The sequence below is a fragment of the Acomys russatus genome, chromosome 25 (assembly GCF_903995435.1).
Source record: "Acomys russatus chromosome 25, mAcoRus1.1, whole genome shotgun sequence".
Lineage (NCBI taxonomy): Eukaryota > Metazoa > Chordata > Mammalia > Rodentia > Muridae > Acomys > Acomys russatus.
Window position 1 is genome coordinate 1,338,576 of NC_067161.1, and position 18,341 is coordinate 1,356,916.

The window sequence follows — 18,341 nt, forward strand, 5'->3', positions numbered from 1 at the left end:
CTCAAGAAAAATCTGTCCCATGCCTGCTCCATCCTCAGGTCCACAGGGCTCACGTGAGCGCATCCTTTCCAAGGCTGTTCGCTAACCCACTCATCTGGTTATGCTCACTCTGCACTCTGGGACCTGCCAAGTTCTGTAACAGGTGCAGGGAAAACGCACCATTAAAACAAAGAGAGGAATCTCTGCCCTCCTTTACTATAGGAGCTGGCAATTCAGTAAAGTGTATGCTCTCAAACAGTGATGAGGTCTTCAGGAAAAAACAAAACAAGACAAGCAAAGCAGAGCCCTCACTGGGGGCTGAGTGCCTGGTAAATGACAAGCTCTGCTCTGCCCAAAGAAGCCTTTGCAGAGAGATCTGAGTGGGGAGAAGAGCAAACTACAGTGCTCCATGCAAACCCCGGAGGCAGGGACACTGCTGCAGTCCAGGCAAAGCAGCAGCCTGGAGCAGTAGCGGTGAGGGGCGGACCCTATCAATCTGTGAGAGATGAGAACAGAGACACTGGACTCCTTCTAAGATTAGGCTGCAGTGCAGTGAGAGCAGGCCAGGAGTCCTTGAAGACACTGCAGCCCTTGCAGCCCCTCCAAGTAATAGCCATTTCCTTTGACAAGCCTCAGCACAGTTCACTAACGCAGCTTACAATCATTTCCAAAACACTATCCCTCAGCTGCGAGCCTTCCATCCTCACATCATCACCTCCACTGTCCTGCTCCCCACACCCCCCATGCAGCCTGTCCCCCTCCCTCAATTACTCACTGAAGGATAAGCCCTCAACAAAAAGATTCTTTTTACCACCCCAAATTCACAAACCAACCCCGGCCACAGCCTGGCCCAACTGCAGTCCTTTTCTCTGGGCCTGAGTCTGAGTTCTGAATCCTTCTGGGACCCCCACACCTCAGATCCCATTACTTCTTTGACCCCCTGTCCCTTATATGGTCTCTCCTTTTGGTTCATGGTCACTCAAATGTCATAGCTTCTTTGGACTTGCCCAGCAGAACCTCAGCATAGATTAAACCACATTCTATCCAACTCCAACTCACCCCTGAGCAGGGAAAAACCGACAGTGCAGAAGGACACAAGTCAGTGAAACTGTACTCTTGAAGGGTAAGCAGGGGAGGCGGCCATGTACAAGGAGTGCCCTGGATGGCTGAGGAGACACTGTCTGTCACCGCATGGGTAGTCGCATGTGTCGCTCCCCTCTAGAGGGGATGCGGCTACTTGCCCTTCCTCCTCTCCAGTAACCCCACTACTCCCTCTACCGGACCCAATATGCAGTGCGTGTGAAGAACAGAATCCAGATGCAGGCCCTGACACGCATGTGGTGTGGTAGCTGGAGTGGGCAGAGCCACGCAGTGACTATGAGTCAAGGAAAGAGATATGGGAGGAAGTGGATCAGAATGAAGGGAGAGAGAAAACTTTTCTGAAGACTTAGCAACTCCTTTCTCTTAGTTAACCAGCTCTCCACTTCCACTCCCATCCTTACCCCGTCTAGAACCTGCTGTGGTAGGAAAGAGGATGCAGGCACTTCAGTAGCATCAAAGCCCAACTCTGGGTTCTCCTATCAGATCCACCAAGGCAAACACTGAACTGAAAACTTTAATGACTCCACCACAGATCCATGACAATGAACTGCAGCTTGGTTCTCTATGCCTTCTAAGAAATGCTCGCATACACTTGTAGGTGAGCCTCCCATAGGAAATGGGGATTTTCCACTTTTTTCATGCCCCTAGTACCATATCTCGCTCTTCCGAGCTGATGAATTTGGTTTCTACCCTACTGAAAGCACACACATCTGGAGTATTCCAGAATCTTACAACTTCCTCTCTATGACTCAAATCCCATGTGGCTAACATCTACCTGCCCTTACCTCTCGGCTCCCAGTGCTCTTTGCTTCTTTCTACGGTACCTCCTCCATCATCTTTGGTCCTTCTTCAGGGCTATCCTATACCACTCTTGAATCTTCGTTAATTTGAAGGTTTCATGAAGAGTTATTTTACAAAAAGAAAGAAAGAGGAGGAAAAAAAGTATTTGAGAGATGTTTCAGTAGTTGAAGTGCTTGTTATAAAAGCATAAGGACTTGAATTCAGATCCCCAGCACCCACACAAAAGCTGGGCATGCTGACACACATCTCTAGCCACGGTGCTGAGGACAGACCCCAGGAGCGCACTGGCCAGCCAGCCAATTTACTGGAACTGGAAGACCCATTTTCAGTTTCAAAACTATCCTGGAGAATGGCAGATTAAGACCCCTGAAGTCAACTTCTGGCCTGTACGTGTACGTACACACACACACACACACACACACACACACACACACACACACACACACACACACACCACACACACAGAGCAAGCATACCACATGCATGCAACACACACAAAAAAATGAAAACATTAAAAAGAAGGGAAAACACAAGGTGCTTATGGTAACTGTGGTGACAAGGCAGAGTACATGTGGGGACAGTAAACGAAGCAGGATGGACAGGCAGGCCGAGCTCACAGAAGACCTTAGAAAGCCGGAGCACAGTGATGAGTTTTGAGTGAGGAAACGTTCATGATGACATCAGCCTAAGACCAAGAGGCTGGAATTGAATGGGATAGAAAAGCCGAGGATACAAAGGGCTGGAATCAGGCAGGAAGGGACAGGAGATGTGCAACGGTGCTGTGCTGTGCTGTGCCGGGAGACAGGTGGTGCATAATGTGTGCACCCTGAAAACCACAACAGCTGCTGAGATGCAGCACAGTGAGCAGGGAGGGAGCGCATAACAGCAGCAAACCAAGTGACTAACAGCAGTGATGGAAGCGGCAAGCCTACATGCCAATTGTACCCAGAGTGGGCACAAAGCCACATATGACCCTAAGTCACAGGACTTGTAAGGGTGAGGTTGCAAGTCTCAGCTCCCCTGAGTATAAACAGAAACATAGGCCCCAAAGTGATTTGTCACCTGTCATAAAACAGCTGTGACAGAGACGGAACAAGATGCCTTCTGAACTCATTATTATTGTCTCTTCTAGAACCCAGCCATCTCACACAAGGACATGTGCGAGGGACCAGAGGCCCCAGCAAGCAGACCACACTAGAACAGATGCTGAGAATGACAGGTCTAGATTAGATCCTTGAACTTATGAGCAGCTCACTGAGTCACGTCACAGTGCTCAATACCTTTACAGCACAATTGTGGCAAACGGTTTGCTGTTTTCTTGCTAATCCAAAGAATCATAATAAAAACATTTAAAGAAAAAGAACTATAAAACATATGAATTCCTCTGAGCAACTTGACAACTCTGTGTTTCCACAAACAGTTTTTCAAAGTGCCAACCCCACAGTGATGGCAACTGAATGGACCCAGTTAAGACACTAGACTTGACGGTGGGTTTCTCCCCATCTTACCTAACTCCCTCATACAACTCACGTTGACATTTGATGTTCCGACCACATATGCCTGAAGTGCCTCCAACCCCTAAGCTGAGTGCATGTTTGCTCAGCAGTGTCAAGATGGTCTCTCTGTGGCTAAATGGCAGGGCTGTTCAGCTTGTTTTCACTCCCATAATCTGTGTTCTTGAACTTACAGGAACGGAAAAGCGTTCAGTTTGGACAGGAAGGAACCATACAGCAGTTTCCTCTAGAACAAGCTGCCTTTTCAACTTCCTGGATAAAAGACTTTCTGTGTTTTTAAACAGAACACTAAGAAACAATGATGATAGACACATAAACCATTAGGTGCTTCCCATCCTTTTAAAGAGCAATTTCTTCTAATGACTTTGATATTTAAATCAAGCCAGGAATAGAAAGAGAAACTAATAAAACAGAAATGTAGTAAGAAACTTTAAATAGACTATATAATTTTTAGATTGCTATCTAGAGGGGCTCACATCTTCTTCTTGGAAATAAAACATTAATATTTTTGGGTTTGTTTGTTTGCTTGTTTGTGGGGGTTGGTGTTTTTTTGAGACAGGGTTTCTCTGTGTAGCCCTGGCTATCTTAGAACTTGCTTTATAGACCAAGCTGGCCTTTTCCCTGGCCTCTGCCTCCCAAGTGCTAGGGTTAAAGGCGTGCACCACCACTCCCAACTATACCTTTCGTTTTAAATGTCCCCAAATACTAAGGTGCTATTCTTGGTAGGACATGTAACAGCAAGGGTTTTTTTGTTTGTTTGTTTGTTTTTTGGTATTGTTGCTGTTGTTATGAAACTGCTTTGATCAATACACATAGGCCAAATTCCCTGGCGAACACAGCTTTTTTTTTTTTTTTTTTTTTTGAACACAGCTTTTTATACTTTAGCTTCAGTAACATTCAATTGATTCTTTAAAAATATAGATAAAATGCAGCCAGGGTCCTGAATGTGAGTAGAGATAGGCAGCACCCTTGAGGTACGGGATTTAAATGTCTGCTCCCAGCAGTGAGCAGGTTCCAGAGCAGCTAGCTCTCTGGCCTCACTCCAGGTAACAGGTGCAGGGCCAGGGAGACAACTGGTCTGTCCACTGGTGCTAATATCCTTGATTGCTTCAGGATGTCACTACCACACACCTAGAAATTCTGTCAAGGGTTGTTAACTAACTTAATGTTATGATGAAATCCAACCTTGCGTTCTCACCATAGTCTTTTCTAAACATAAGTTCATCTCTAAACATGAAAGACTTATGTATGACAGAGAACTAGAACTAAGCCTGTTTAGGAAAAATCAATATGCATGCAAAACTGTCAATCATGCAGTCTCCTGGACGCTGCTCAAGCCATGCCAATCCTACTCTGCCACTGTCCCTAGCACTAGGCAAGCAGTTTAACTGGCTGAATGCTCCAGACCTGGGAGAACCAGAGCCCATCACTGTTGTCTAGGCAGAAAAGGCCCCAGAAGAGGCAATGGTAGGTAAAGAAGGTGATGGTAGCCAGTATCTAGAGAAGACCGGAGGCTTATTCAGGGAGAAGTCAAGCAGGTCCTTTAGCGTTCCCTGCAGCTCTCAGAGTGCCCTCTCCTCAGGACCCTGGCTCTCCCTGTACTCCCCTCCGTAGCACCTGCCTGGTGTGTCCTACAATCTTGTCTCCGCCCTTCTTCCTGCCACTGAGGTAAAGACGCTGTGCCTTCTCACCTGTGCTTCCATTCCTGAGTGGGCAGGACAGCCTCTGACACGTGCTTTTGGCATGCTTGTTAGCGAGCAATATGACGCCTGCCATTGGTAGACTACCATCATCACTCTACTGAGCTCTTGTTCAGCATCTCAACTCTGATGAAGCCCACCATCAGAAAAGGCTGTGCCAAGCCCTTTCTGTCGGGTATGTAGCTGCCCTCTGCAGTGGTGGACTTTGGATGACCAGTCCTTCAACATGCCGTGGGTTTAACTGTCACCCAAGCTGGCAGGCTCACCATACAGGAAAAGTTCACCCGTCCCCTCATATTATCATTTCTGTGAATGACCCTCTCTGGCAACCATGCCAAGGCTTCCTCAAAAATAGTACACAAGCCACATGTGTGTGCTTCCTCAAGCAGCACACTGCACACTTACAGGCATGGCCATGCCACACTCTGACATCCAACACCAGGTCATGTCTGTCCACGTTCATTTTCAACTTGGCTGAAAGCTGAACAAGGATAGAAGCTGTGCGTATCTGCCCTCACTGAATCCCAGTCCAACACTTAGCACAGGCAGGAATCCATCAGCTAGTTATAAACAATCTCTAACACTGGTTGTAGTACTGCGGTGAGCTAACTCATTAGAAAACACCCTCCAGGACAGATGGAGCGCAGCGACAGAACCACGGCCGCTAACCGGCAATCCACATGGTGCTTGGGGAATGTGTCTCTTAACCACACAGCAGCCCTAGGAGGCTTAGACGTCAAGCAATTGAAGTGTATGCTTAAGTGGCCATTGGTAGCTGAGCCAGTCCATGAATGCAGATACTTAAGATCCCACCAATATCTTTTAGCTGTGTGGCTAAAGCTGTCAAATATGTATTGAGATGAACCTTTCTTCTCTCAGCCCATTCGAGCAGCTTCCTTGGTGCGAATACCATCTTCACCCCACCTGCCAGTGTGGCATTTCTGACTTTCTGACAGCAGTCCCCCAGCGGCCGGCACACTGCCTCTGTACCTGTTGTCCTGCCCGCCTACCTGCTTGCCATCCCCAGAAGACTCTGAACTCTTGAGGCCAGGGACCTTCTTTGTACTGTGATGGCACGGCACGTGCAGCCAACGCCTGTCACTGAAGTAGCTGTTGGGGTAGCATTTAGATCCGTGGTATGTAGTGTCTATCCTTCTCAGATCAGTATCAAAATCTACAAATAACTTCAAATAATTTAAACTTGTTTCCATAGCAACTTGGCAAAGTATTCCTTATAATAGCGGGGAAGGCAAGCACTAAGGTTCAACTCACTAAAATACTTCACAATCATTTGCTTTTGTTCCTAAGTGTGAAGAGGCAGAATGCAGCATTTGTCTTCCTCTAGCAACTTTCTAAGAATTAACTTTATTAATAACAATAAAATTTCCATCTTCAAACAAGCTAACTAGGACACCCATTAAACAAAGGGTAGTGTCTCACTACTCAAGTCTCGATGAGGACAGTGTATCTAACTGCTTACTACTGTATTTCAGATCCCAACAGCAAAAAAACACAAACAACAACAACAAAAACCAAAACCATACATCATGGCATTTAATTTTAAGTGAGCATCGTTTATCTCTGAAAACGTATAGAAGACAGCCCCAGAAGTTCGCTCAGGGAGGGACGGGGAAGAGAGCTCTCGGGACTGATTTAAAGCATGCATGTACAGGCAAAGGAGACCTCTCTGCTAACTCAACTACTGTAACACAAAGAAAGAAAGGAGCTCATGTTTTTATTCTTTTGGTATTTGATTTCTTGAGATGGAATCTCACTATGCGGTCCAGGCTGGCTTGGAATTCACAATCCTCTTGCCTCAGCCACATAAGAGCTGTGACTTGGCAATCTCCTGTGACTAATTTTTCATTCTGAAACTGGTTGGGAGTGCCTACTGACTCTTGTGATATTACATTTTTAATTTCTGGACATTAGTTCTCATTTTAAAAAGAAGGATGGCTTCTTTCTTTCCATCTACTCCTTTCACTCCTGACTCTCAGCCAACACTGATGGTACCTGAAGCTCCAGCCAGAGGGGCAAATGCACCTGAGTCCCTGCCGAGCTCCTGCATAGCTCCTGTAGTGTGAAGGGCCATCAGAGCCAAGAGAGAGCGCCACAGACAGGAGGATTACAAGTGGGGAGCTCATGACCAGCTAAATCCTACAAGAAGTGGTCTCAACTAAAACACCAAGCTCTCAAAGCTCATGTTTTATAAACCTTTCTTAAATCTTACCATTGTAAGAAATATTAAATATTAGTCTTTTCTATTAAACACAATAAAACTTGTGTTTATGACAAGGAATTCAAATATTTTTATCTCCTCGCCCTGTACAGCTTTTATGCTAGTGTTCTACTCCTCTCTCTCAGGTAAAATTTTTGTTTACACAAAGGCCTTGCTGCATTCTTAGGGCTTAAATGACCTAGGTAGCCCACCCTTCCCACTTTCCTCCATGCCCTTTGCTCAAGTCTTTCTCTCCTACTTTGGAAAATAGTTTTATTATAATTTTTAATTTTTTGAAATTAAATTGTTGGGATTCAGACCCAGGACAAGTGGCTGAGTTGCCTATCTAACCAAAGCAGACCTGGCTTCCAGATTCTCCCAGGGTCCCTTAATCCCAGCCTATTGCAGGGCATGGCTGGCATACTCTATGCAGTTCCGGGAGGTTCTTGTCTCTAAACCACTATGCTCTTCATTTCTCTTTCAATGACAATGTTTATTGATTGCAGACTTGCTTGGCTGGCTTTATGGGATACTAAAAGTGGCCTGTGTCTGCACCCATTTGGTCAGCGTGTGTAATACAAAAGAGGAAAAAACAAAAAACAGATGTCAGAAGTGGGCATGTCCAGATGTGTTGCACAGCTCCACTGAAACGCTGAAAAGAAGCAGCGCAGAACAATGCCACAAAGAAACTCAACACCATGTGGGAACCCTCAAAGCCACAAAGTGAAAAGGAAGAGGGTGAGATACAGTCTGAACTCAATTCATTGAGCTTAACTCTTCGCGCCCAGCACCGTTCGCCTGAGAACTGTTTACTAGAGGTCTGCTGGGTGGTGCTGCAGGATATTTGATCACTCTGTGGATCCTGAGATTGCGTACTAGAAAAACTTTCTTGTTGTGGTGTGGCTCAGCCCTAGCACATACCTTTAATCCAAGAGCTTTCTGTAAACAGCATCAAATAAAATCAACTGTAGGTCAAGAAGTGGAGCAAGCAACCAGCTGACAGGAAGTGAACATGGGCAAAAAACTATAGTCTGGAGGACAGGGAGAGAGGGATGCACAGGAAGTAGAGGGAGAGACATTCAGTTTGAAGGGTTTTAGGGCAGTGTGGAGAAGAAGGAACTTTTTTCCTTCTGGGACGTTGGCTGAGGACGGTCAACTGGATACTTTCTCTACCTCTCTGAGCTAGTAGGTGTTCACCTCAGCATCTGGCTCCTGAGTGTTTATTGGTAAAATCAAATGATTAGGATTTTGTTTAAAAAACAAAAGGGTGGTGGGTATGAGCTGAATGAGACTCATTCTTACCCTGTAATTTATTAGGAAGACTGACAAGAAGACGGACAACTACAGTACAGTGTGTACGATGTGTAAGAGAGCATACATTCTGAGAGCAGGCAGGTGCAAAGAAGGGGCTTAGTCCTGAGGAACAGGATGCTTAAAGGACAGAGAAGAGCGGGAGAGAGGACACTGTGAGAGAAGAGCTGACACTCGGCATTCACTACCTCCTGTCCTCAAAGCTAAAGTAGTAGGAAGCTCCCACAAGAGGAAACGCTGCATTCTAAAATACCTGTCAAGACATGGAGAAGTGAGCACACACAGCAAACACACAGACTGCAATCATTGGAAAGGAGAGAGTAGCATTTATTCTAGTACATACTGTTCAATCAGATACATCATAAGAAAGTTCAAGACCAAACAAACGAGATGCGACTGTTAATACTGAAGACCTTCCTGTTTGAAAAGTAATTATAAGTACATGAAAATTTGGTTGCATTTGTTTAATTTTTAAAAATGCACTTGTCGGGCTGGAGAGATGGCTTAGTGGTTAGGAGCACTTGTTGCTCCTCCAAAGGTCCTGAGTTCAATTCCCAGCAACCACATAGTGGCTCACAACCATCTATAATGAGATATGGTGCCCTCTTCTGATGTGCAGGTACACGTGCAGACAGAACATTGTATATGTAATAAATAAATAAATCTTTTTTAAAAATGCACTTGTAATTCTAAATGCAGACAGAATGGGTGACCTGGATTCACTTTTGAGACACAAAAATTCTAAGAAATGTCTTATCTGCATATGAACCTTGAATACTTCCTTACGTCTTTGATAGAGAAAATGATTCTGCCCCCAAACAGAATTACCATCCACTGAGTGGCAACCACACAGAACAGGAGCAGAGCGAAGCCATCTCCACTTACAGAAAGAAGGGCTGAGCTGAGCTCAGAATCAGGGCTTCTGACTCTGGAGGCTGGGGTCCTGGGCCTGCCACTGCTGCCAGCCACCCACTTACCACATTCCCATCACTGCTTGACAGTTTAAAAAACTAACAGCTTGAGAGCTGGGGGTGTGACTTAGAGGAGGAGTATTTGCCCAGCACACAATGGGCCCTTGTCAGACTCGGCACCACAGCACCAAGTGTGTCTCACACCTGTAATCCCAGGCACTAGGGACACCATGACTAAGGCAACTCTTATAAAGGAAATATTTAATTGGGGCTGGAGAGGTTTCGTCCATTATTATCATGGCAGGAAACATGGCAGAGTGACAAGAGAGAGAGAGACAGACAGACAGACAGACAGACAAACAGAGACACTATCAAACACCTCTACTCCCTGAAGTCTCAGCCTATATAAGCCTATGGGGGCCATTCTTACTCAAATCCATCATGCCATGACCACTACAAACAGTCTCAATTGAAATAAAACCTAGTTTTGCCTTTCAGATCCCAGGAAACATTCATTGGCTGTCTGTAGAAGTACTCTCGGCATATTCTAACTAATTTTCATTATGCAGCATCTGAGAGAAAGGTCTGTAGCCAGAGTAAAATTAATTCTAAGAACTAATACTTTGGGTTTGGCAATAGGTTAATCCCCAGACCAACAAGGCCAGGCAACTTGGACCTTCGCTTCTCCAAAGGCTGTATCATATGCTCCTCACTAGATAAATACTATGGACTCCTCCACCACAGCAATCAAAGGACAGTAGCCATAAGATAGTACAACATACCTCAGCTGTCTGTCTTGAGTTCTCTGAAACTCAAAACCTTTTTATGTATTAGGGAGGGAACAGTTTAAATAAAAAAATCTTTTCTTTTTCAAAGATTTATTTATTATGTGTAGAGTGTTCCACCTGCACGTACCCCTGTATGCCAGAAGAGGGCACCATATCTCATTATAGATGGTTGTGAGCCACCATGTGGTTGCTGGGAATTGAACTCAAGACCTTTGGAAGAGCAGGCAGTGCTCTTACCTCTGAGCCATCTCTCCAGCCCAAGAACCTTACAATGAGAAAAATTTAGTAAAAGAGAAGTTATTAAAATTACATAGACATCCAGTAGGCAGAGGCAGAGGTCCGGGAGAAATGAGAGCAGCTGGAACAGAGAAAGCCATAAAAATGTATGTATCGGGGCCTGCAAAAATGGCTCAGTGGTGAAAAATGCAAGTATCTCAGAGATTTACATTGGAAGGAAGCCAGACTAGCTTAGAGGATCAAAATACATTAATACTGCTCAGTTGTGCCGTAAAGCTTGCAGAAAATGAAAACAGTCCAGTCTCAATTATTTGGGTGCGAGTTGGGTCAGTAACATGGCTACTTGGGCTGGACACACCCTTAGCACACGCCTTTCATCCCCAACAATGAAGGTCAAGTTAGTTTGTAGAAAGAAGCATTCATGTTTTAAAGTGATGTCTAGTTGAGAGGTGGACAAAGTTATAAACCAGAGAACGATTTGACAGAATGAGCCAGAATATGATATGCCCAACCCGAGAAGGGGGAGAAGGGGGAGGAAGGAAAGGAGACTGAAAACACAGGGAGGAAGGGAGGAGGTAGTTTTACCAGGACAGCTACCGAGAGACAGGTTGCAGAGAAAGAGAGGGGAAAAAGGTAGAGACACAGGTGAAGACAGAACGCACCAGAGAATGAGAAGGAGCCAGAAGATTAGAACACATTGCCAAAGTTAGTATGAGGCCAAGCAAAGCAATTCAGTCAGAGCTGAGAGAAGCCAGATGGAGTCAGTCAGCTTGGAGAGCAGTTTGAGCCAGCCAGCCAGAGTTCAGAAAAAGCTAGAAAGGGTGAGCTTATTCAGAAATAAAGTCTCAAAGGCTGAGAACATTCTAGGCCTAGATTAGATTGTATGGAGGCTAGAAGCTTCCACGACTAGGCCTAGGTTAGCAGACAGATGTAGTAAGCCTCTGAAATGACAATTAAATCAGGCAAATAAAAGTTACTTTAATAAGCAAGACCTGCATATATTCCAATGCAGCTGAAGCACAAGAAAATGATGTTAAAGCCAACTTTATGAAGAAGATGGGGTCCTTAGAGAAGAAACGAAAGCCAGGCAATGGTGACACAAGTCCACAGTCCCAGCACAAGAGAGACAGAGGCAGGTGGATCTCAGGCTGAGTTCCAGGAGAGTCAAAATGACACACAAAAATCCTGTGTCAAATAAAAAAACAACAAAACAAGAATAAATTTTTTTTTAATCCCTTAAAGAAATTGAGGAAAAGGCAAACAAAAAGTTGGAGGAAATCAATAAAGCCTGTAAAGAATGGCAAGAAAGCCAAGAAAAAACAACTCTCAAAACTACTCAATAAGTAAACATGTAAAGTATTTGACACTTTGTCAAAGAATGACAAGCACAAGAAAATATGTTCAACCTTTAGCCACTGAGAAAATTCAAATTAAAACCACAATGCAAGATTATTGTATTAGAATGACCAAAAGAAAAAAAAGACTGGCCTTAGCAAGCACTGGCTGCGACCTGCAGCAACTTAGTTCTTATGCAATGGGTGGTCCGAATGTAAGAGTAAGCAACTGCCTGGCATACACAAGACCCTGTCACATACCAATTACCATTAAAAATGAAGATGCATGACGCCAGCCTGGTCTACATAGTAAGCTCCAGGCCAGCCAAAGCAACACATTAACACACACACACGGAAGAGAGTGAGATGCCTGAATTCTGCAGCTCTTTCCAACAGCACACTGAAACGTTTGCTGTAGCAAAGGGCTGATGTTATTGTCTTCAATACAGCTTTCCCTTTGACCTTTACTCTACATAAACACAACTGTAAAAGTAAATGACTATTGGGTGGGAAAGCGAACTAACTGGTCTCCCTGGATTGTGCAGTCTGCTGACTGGCTTTGAAGGAAGCCTGAATGTTTAGCTCAACCATGACTGATTTCTCTGTCACTAGATACTGAAATCATTACTACTGCAACCTGCCCTAAAGCGGTTCATTAATTCAGGTAAATATTCAGAGAGCATGGCCTCAGCCACAGGCATTGTTCCAGTGCTGGACTTCATGCGGCAGGGCCAGGATCTCATTACAAAGCTGTTGTGTCTTGGATGGACTTAGTGTTGTACTAGCACACAGTGAAGGAAGGCGTAGAAAATACACTGCAGCCTCCCAGGAGACCTGCTCCTCTAACGCAGCTGGCTGACTCCAAAGAGGTCCTTCCTGCTTGGAACAGGAAAGGAAAGGGTGTGGAAAGCTAACAAGGACTGGAGCCAAAGGTTTGAAACCAGTAATAACAACTGAAATTTTCAAGTAAATTCTTAGAGGCTATATCAAAGGTAATATTCCATACCGTAGATTTTCATTTGTTTTCCAGGGATATGTTTGTTCTGTTCTTGTTTCAGACAGGCTCTTGCTGTGTATCTCTGGCTGAGTTGGATTATAGAAGTGCACTACTACACTGGGCTTAAGAACATTCCTTACTCCTGGTTTTAGAGAATTCTATACTATGGACCAAGTATGAGAATTATATCATACAGAAGACAGATGCACTTTATTTACTCAGCAGGAAAACCCTGAAGACACACATCTTCCTGCTGACCAAAAGCATCCATTCGGAAACTACTCTTCTGTTCCTTGAAGTGATACTGTTTCTGGCCTTTTCTCTATACGAACCCACCAGCGATGGACTCAGGGTCACTAAGAATCTCTTCCTGGAGATAGGTAGGCGCTACTGTCAGAGCTTCGGCTTTCCTTGGGAAAGGGTCTCTTCTCTAGATAGTCTCATTTGCGTCTGGAATACCATGTTCTATGTTTTCAAAGGAACAACTTTATGAACAGTAAGCTCTTAGTGGCTTTTGCCTGGCAGAAGTCTTCTCTGCACCGCACCCTAGGCTGTAACCTGTACCTAGGGCAGTCTGCAGCACAGGCTCTGTGGGCACAGTCTGTAAACACCCTGCTCAGACAGCAGAGGCACCCATCAAACAAAAGACGACAAGGAAGCCACAGTACCCAGAAATTCACTTTTGTTTCATTTTAAAAATGAAAATGAGGACCAGGTGTGGTGGTGATCACCTTTAATCCCAGCACTCGGGAGGCAGAAGCAGGCAGATCGCTGTGAGCTTGAGGCAAAACTGGTCTACAAAGTGACCCCAGAACAGTCAATGCCTGTCTGGAAAAACCAAAAGGGAAAAAAAAAAAAAAAAAAAAAAAAAAAAAAAGGCAAAAAGAAAGAAAGAAAAAAGAAGAAAATTATTCTGTATTAGGTAAAACAGTAAAAAAGCAAAAAAGAAGAATAAAAATTATCAAAAAAAAAAAAAAAAAGGAACTGCACACAACATCTGACAGATCTAGACTGTTACTTGTTATGCTGTCCTAACTTCTGTCACAGTGGTGTGAGTGCCACTTACGCTCCAGAGCGCGCTGTGCTTCCACACGCCATCACCGCTGTCAAATACAGTCCTAATACCACGTTTTACTTCGAAAGGAGACAGTGTTCCACGGCATGGCCCAATGTCTGCTTCCAGTTACTCATCACTTGTACTTCATACACAGCCGTCCCATTGTCCTCACTATGCTAGGAAACATTCAGACGATAGTGACCATGACACAACCACAGAGCTACTTCTAATTACTAACTACTCAGACGACATCCTGAGAGCATCTGTAGCCCCTTGTTCATGAGGAAAGTCCAGACCGTGCGAACATGGCCTGTTATGAATAAAGCTCTAACACCTACAGGTGATGTGTTTGAGAAATGCTGTTACATGCTGTGTGAGCACCCTCCTTCCCTCCCTCATATGGGTGTAGCCTGTCTTAGTGAGGGTTTCTATTGCTGCAATGAAACACCCTGACTAAAAAGCAGCTTGGGGAGGAAAGGGCTTATTCGGCTTGTATTTCCACATTGCTGTTCATCACCAAAGGAAGTCAGGACAGGAGCTCAAACAGGGCAAGATCCCCGAAGCAGGAGCTGATGCAGAGGCTGTGGCGCTGCTCACTGGCTTGCTCAGCATGGCTTGTTCAGCCTGCTTTGTTACAGAACCCAGGACCACCAGGCCAGGCATGGCCCCACCCACAACGGGCTGGGCTCTCCCCATACTGATCATTAAACTGGATTTCATGGAGGTATTTTCTCAATTGAGTTTCCCTCAGATAACTCTAGTTTGTGTGTCAAGTTGACGAAAGATTAGTCAGCACATAGCCTAACATTCCTCTCTGTCTTTTCTCTTTCGTATTTTTGTATCTTATGTAAACCCAGGTACGGAAGTCCTGACTTCCCTTCCTCAACCTCCCAAGTGCAGGGACTGTATTACGGCCCATGCGGCTGCTCAGCTTAACATCTACATGCACGTTAACAAAGAGCACTGCAATGGTTTTTCACTCAAGTCTTTCTGACTGCATCTCACTAGGGACAGATTATTTGGATTTGCCACCTTCCCATTATTTATGCTATGTCCTAGGAAAGAAAATCAGGGTATGAGACTGTGGTTAGTTTTAGTATCAACTTGCCACAAATTAGAGTCACCTGAGTAGGGAGCCTCACCTGAAGAAATGTCCTGATTTCTTTAATTGATGTGGGAGACCCACCCCAGCTGTTGTTGGCACATTCTAGCAGCAGCCCTGATGACAAGATTATGGCAGAGGAGAAATGACTGGCCCTTTCTCCTGTGGTCTCCTCTTGCTACCAAAGTGAGGGCTTTGTTGCTACTACTGCTTCCTTCAACAATATCAGAACCTGAGTTCTCAGACTTCCATTGTGGGCTGAGGAGCAGGAGCAATCCTGGGCACCAAACTGGGCTCTAGGGAGCATCCAGCCCTACGACTGACCAGCTGGCTACTGGGTGGTCGGCATCTCCAGGGAGAGACAGCTACTGTGTGAGCTGTGTGTACAGACTCCAAGTGCTGAGGTGCCCCACTGCAAGGACTAAGAAATGTCCAGGTTCTCAGTCTCTCAGCTGTGTGACAAATGCTACTATCTTAGCAGAAGCTGGCTTAATTATTCTTATATATAATAAACATAACAGGTAATTATCCATGCTCTGCTCTGGGCCCCGGGTGAAGAACCCTGACTAATGCACATGACCTGGGTGAATTCCCAGAGTGCAGGTAAAGACACAAGGAGAGAACAGACTCCACTAAGTTGTCCTCTGACCTCCACATGTACAACATGGTATATGAATGCGTGCACGCACACACACACACACACACACACACACACACACACACACACACACACACACGCCTCTTAATATCACCTACATGACAATGATATATACAGGTAAAGTGAAATCGAAGTTAAGGCCTGTCGAGCATGTGTGGAGCGTGGCCTTGCTGTAACAGACACACCCAGCAGAGGAGCTGCCCTGACAAGGCCAGCAAGGCTCTTCTCGGCAAAGCCTGTGCCTAGCGTGTTTGGATGAGAGCTGTTTATTCATCTATAACACTGGGGCTGTAAATGTTCTCTTTTAAATGGCAACACTTTTGAAGAGTTAGTTAGTAAAGACCAACAGTAATTATTTCTTAGAGAATAGTTATCATGGGGCTGCAGAGGCGGCTCAGAAATTAAGAGCACTGTCTGCTCTTCCAAAGGTCCTGAGTTCAACCCCCAGCAACCACATGGTGGTGGCTCACAACCACCTATAGTGAGAGCTGGTGCCCTCTTCTGACATGCAGACATACATGAAGACAAAACACTGTATATATAATAAATAAATCTTTAAAAAAAAATAGTTATCACTTTAGAAAACACAAGTTGTACTGTGTCAGGTGTACTTTGGTTACTTGTTGCAGGAGCTGGTAAATGTGTCTTCCACTGCAGTGCAATAGCTAATTTAAAGTGTGAGGTTATATGTAAAGGTTTGAGACCCCGACACAGGAATTTCCTGTGTGATTACTTAACCTATATGAGAAACTTTATGCTTTAAATATTTTTTGCCTGTGTATGTAGTGCATGCATGTGTTTATGCACATTTGTATGTATATGCATGCATGCGAGTATGTGTACATGTGTGCAGGCCCAAAGTTAACATCTGCTGTTGTGCTCATTTACTTTATTGAAACAATTTATTTATTCTCTCAATTAAAACCCAGAGCTCCCTGATCAGCTAGTCTCACTCGCCCATTTGCCAGCTAGTGCCCTCAGGGTACATAGATACAAGAGGCCAACAAGTCTGCCCAGCCTTACATAGGTTCTGGGGACCTGATTCCTGGACTCACGCTTATGCAGTAGACACTATCCAATGAGCAATCCTCCCAGCTCATGTTTTTGCTCTTTTGAGGTAGGGTCTGCCTCTGTAGCTGTACTGACTCTCTTAGTCACCTAGGGTAGCCTAGAACTCAGAGAGCCCTGGCCCAGGTTCTTCTAGAATGGACTCTTTTCTCAAAGTCTTTGAGTAGCTTTGTAAAAATGCAGCCCACACAAGGCCTTAATCCATCCAATGTGAACTCTACCAGAATAAGCATTTATCTACAGTTCAAATGAAAACAATCAGCTATTTTTAAATAATTATAGCAACATATCTTACAGTACTTTGTAAGGCTGTAAGGACTTCTTGCAGAGCACTGTCTATTAAATTACAACTTGATAAGAGTTCCTGCATTTACAGCCAAATTTAATCAATGGTCTACGGTAAAAACAAGCAAACAAAAAACCATGGAGAAGTAGGTCTAGGGGAGCAGGTAAGTTGTAGGAGGAGATGGAAACTGCTGTTAGGATGTACTGAAAACAAATAAATTTCAAAAATTGTAAAGAGTCAAACAAAAAAATAAATAAAAATAAAATAATAAACTAAAAATAGCTCCTATCTTTACTGTACAACTGGTGTTCTTTTTCAGTTCTGCAGCTATGGAGTCAACCAACTGCATATACAAGATAGCCTTAAAAACACTGTACATGTCCTCCTTTCCCTAAACTAGACCATAAAACAAGTCACACAACATTTATACTATATTGGGCATAGTAAGTAAGCTAGAGATGATTTAAGTAGACAGAAGGGCTGGAGAGATGTTCAGCAGGTCACCATGCAGCTCACACTTGCTGGCAACTCTAGCTCCGGGAGAGCACCGAGGACTCCACAGGAATGCACTCTCGTGCACATATACTAGCACACACATAATTAAAATAAACTTCAAAATAGACAGAAGGACGTGTATAGGTTAGATGTAAACTTTATATTAAAGGCCTTGCACATCCTTGGATTCTGGTACCCACAGGGTGTTTGCAAACAACAGTCACGGAACTCAGGGATGTTGGATACCAATAACAGCATGCCACTGGCAGAGGGAGTGGTGGAACAAGAGTGCTTAGCCTACAAAAGGAACACAATTGTATTTCTGCCTTAAAAACACTCTGTCCAAGTCAGAACATAATATTGTTAATATATATAAACACAAGTATGCTTTTGTAAGATGTAAATAATTGAAACAATAGCACACCCAAGCTACCAATGGCTTGGTTTTCTTGGGTATGGAGAGCGATGGAGTTGGAAGCACAGTCACTTCAACACTGAATGGCAAACAACACAGTCAACCCCCCCCCCCCCCCCCCGCCGGCGTGGTGTCCAGAATCTATTAAGAGATAGAAAGGAGTCTGATTTCAAGATGATGCCAAGGTTTGAAACATGCAAGTCATTTTGTTTTTCCATAAAAGATGGAACTGAGCTAACATCTGCTATTTGGAATACAAAATTCTCAAGTCTGAAACATTGCTGTCAACTGAATCCTTACTCTTTAGGGGGACTTCCAGGCCCTGCCACTCAAAGGGGTGGCGTTACTAAGCTCCCTACTTCTCTCTCC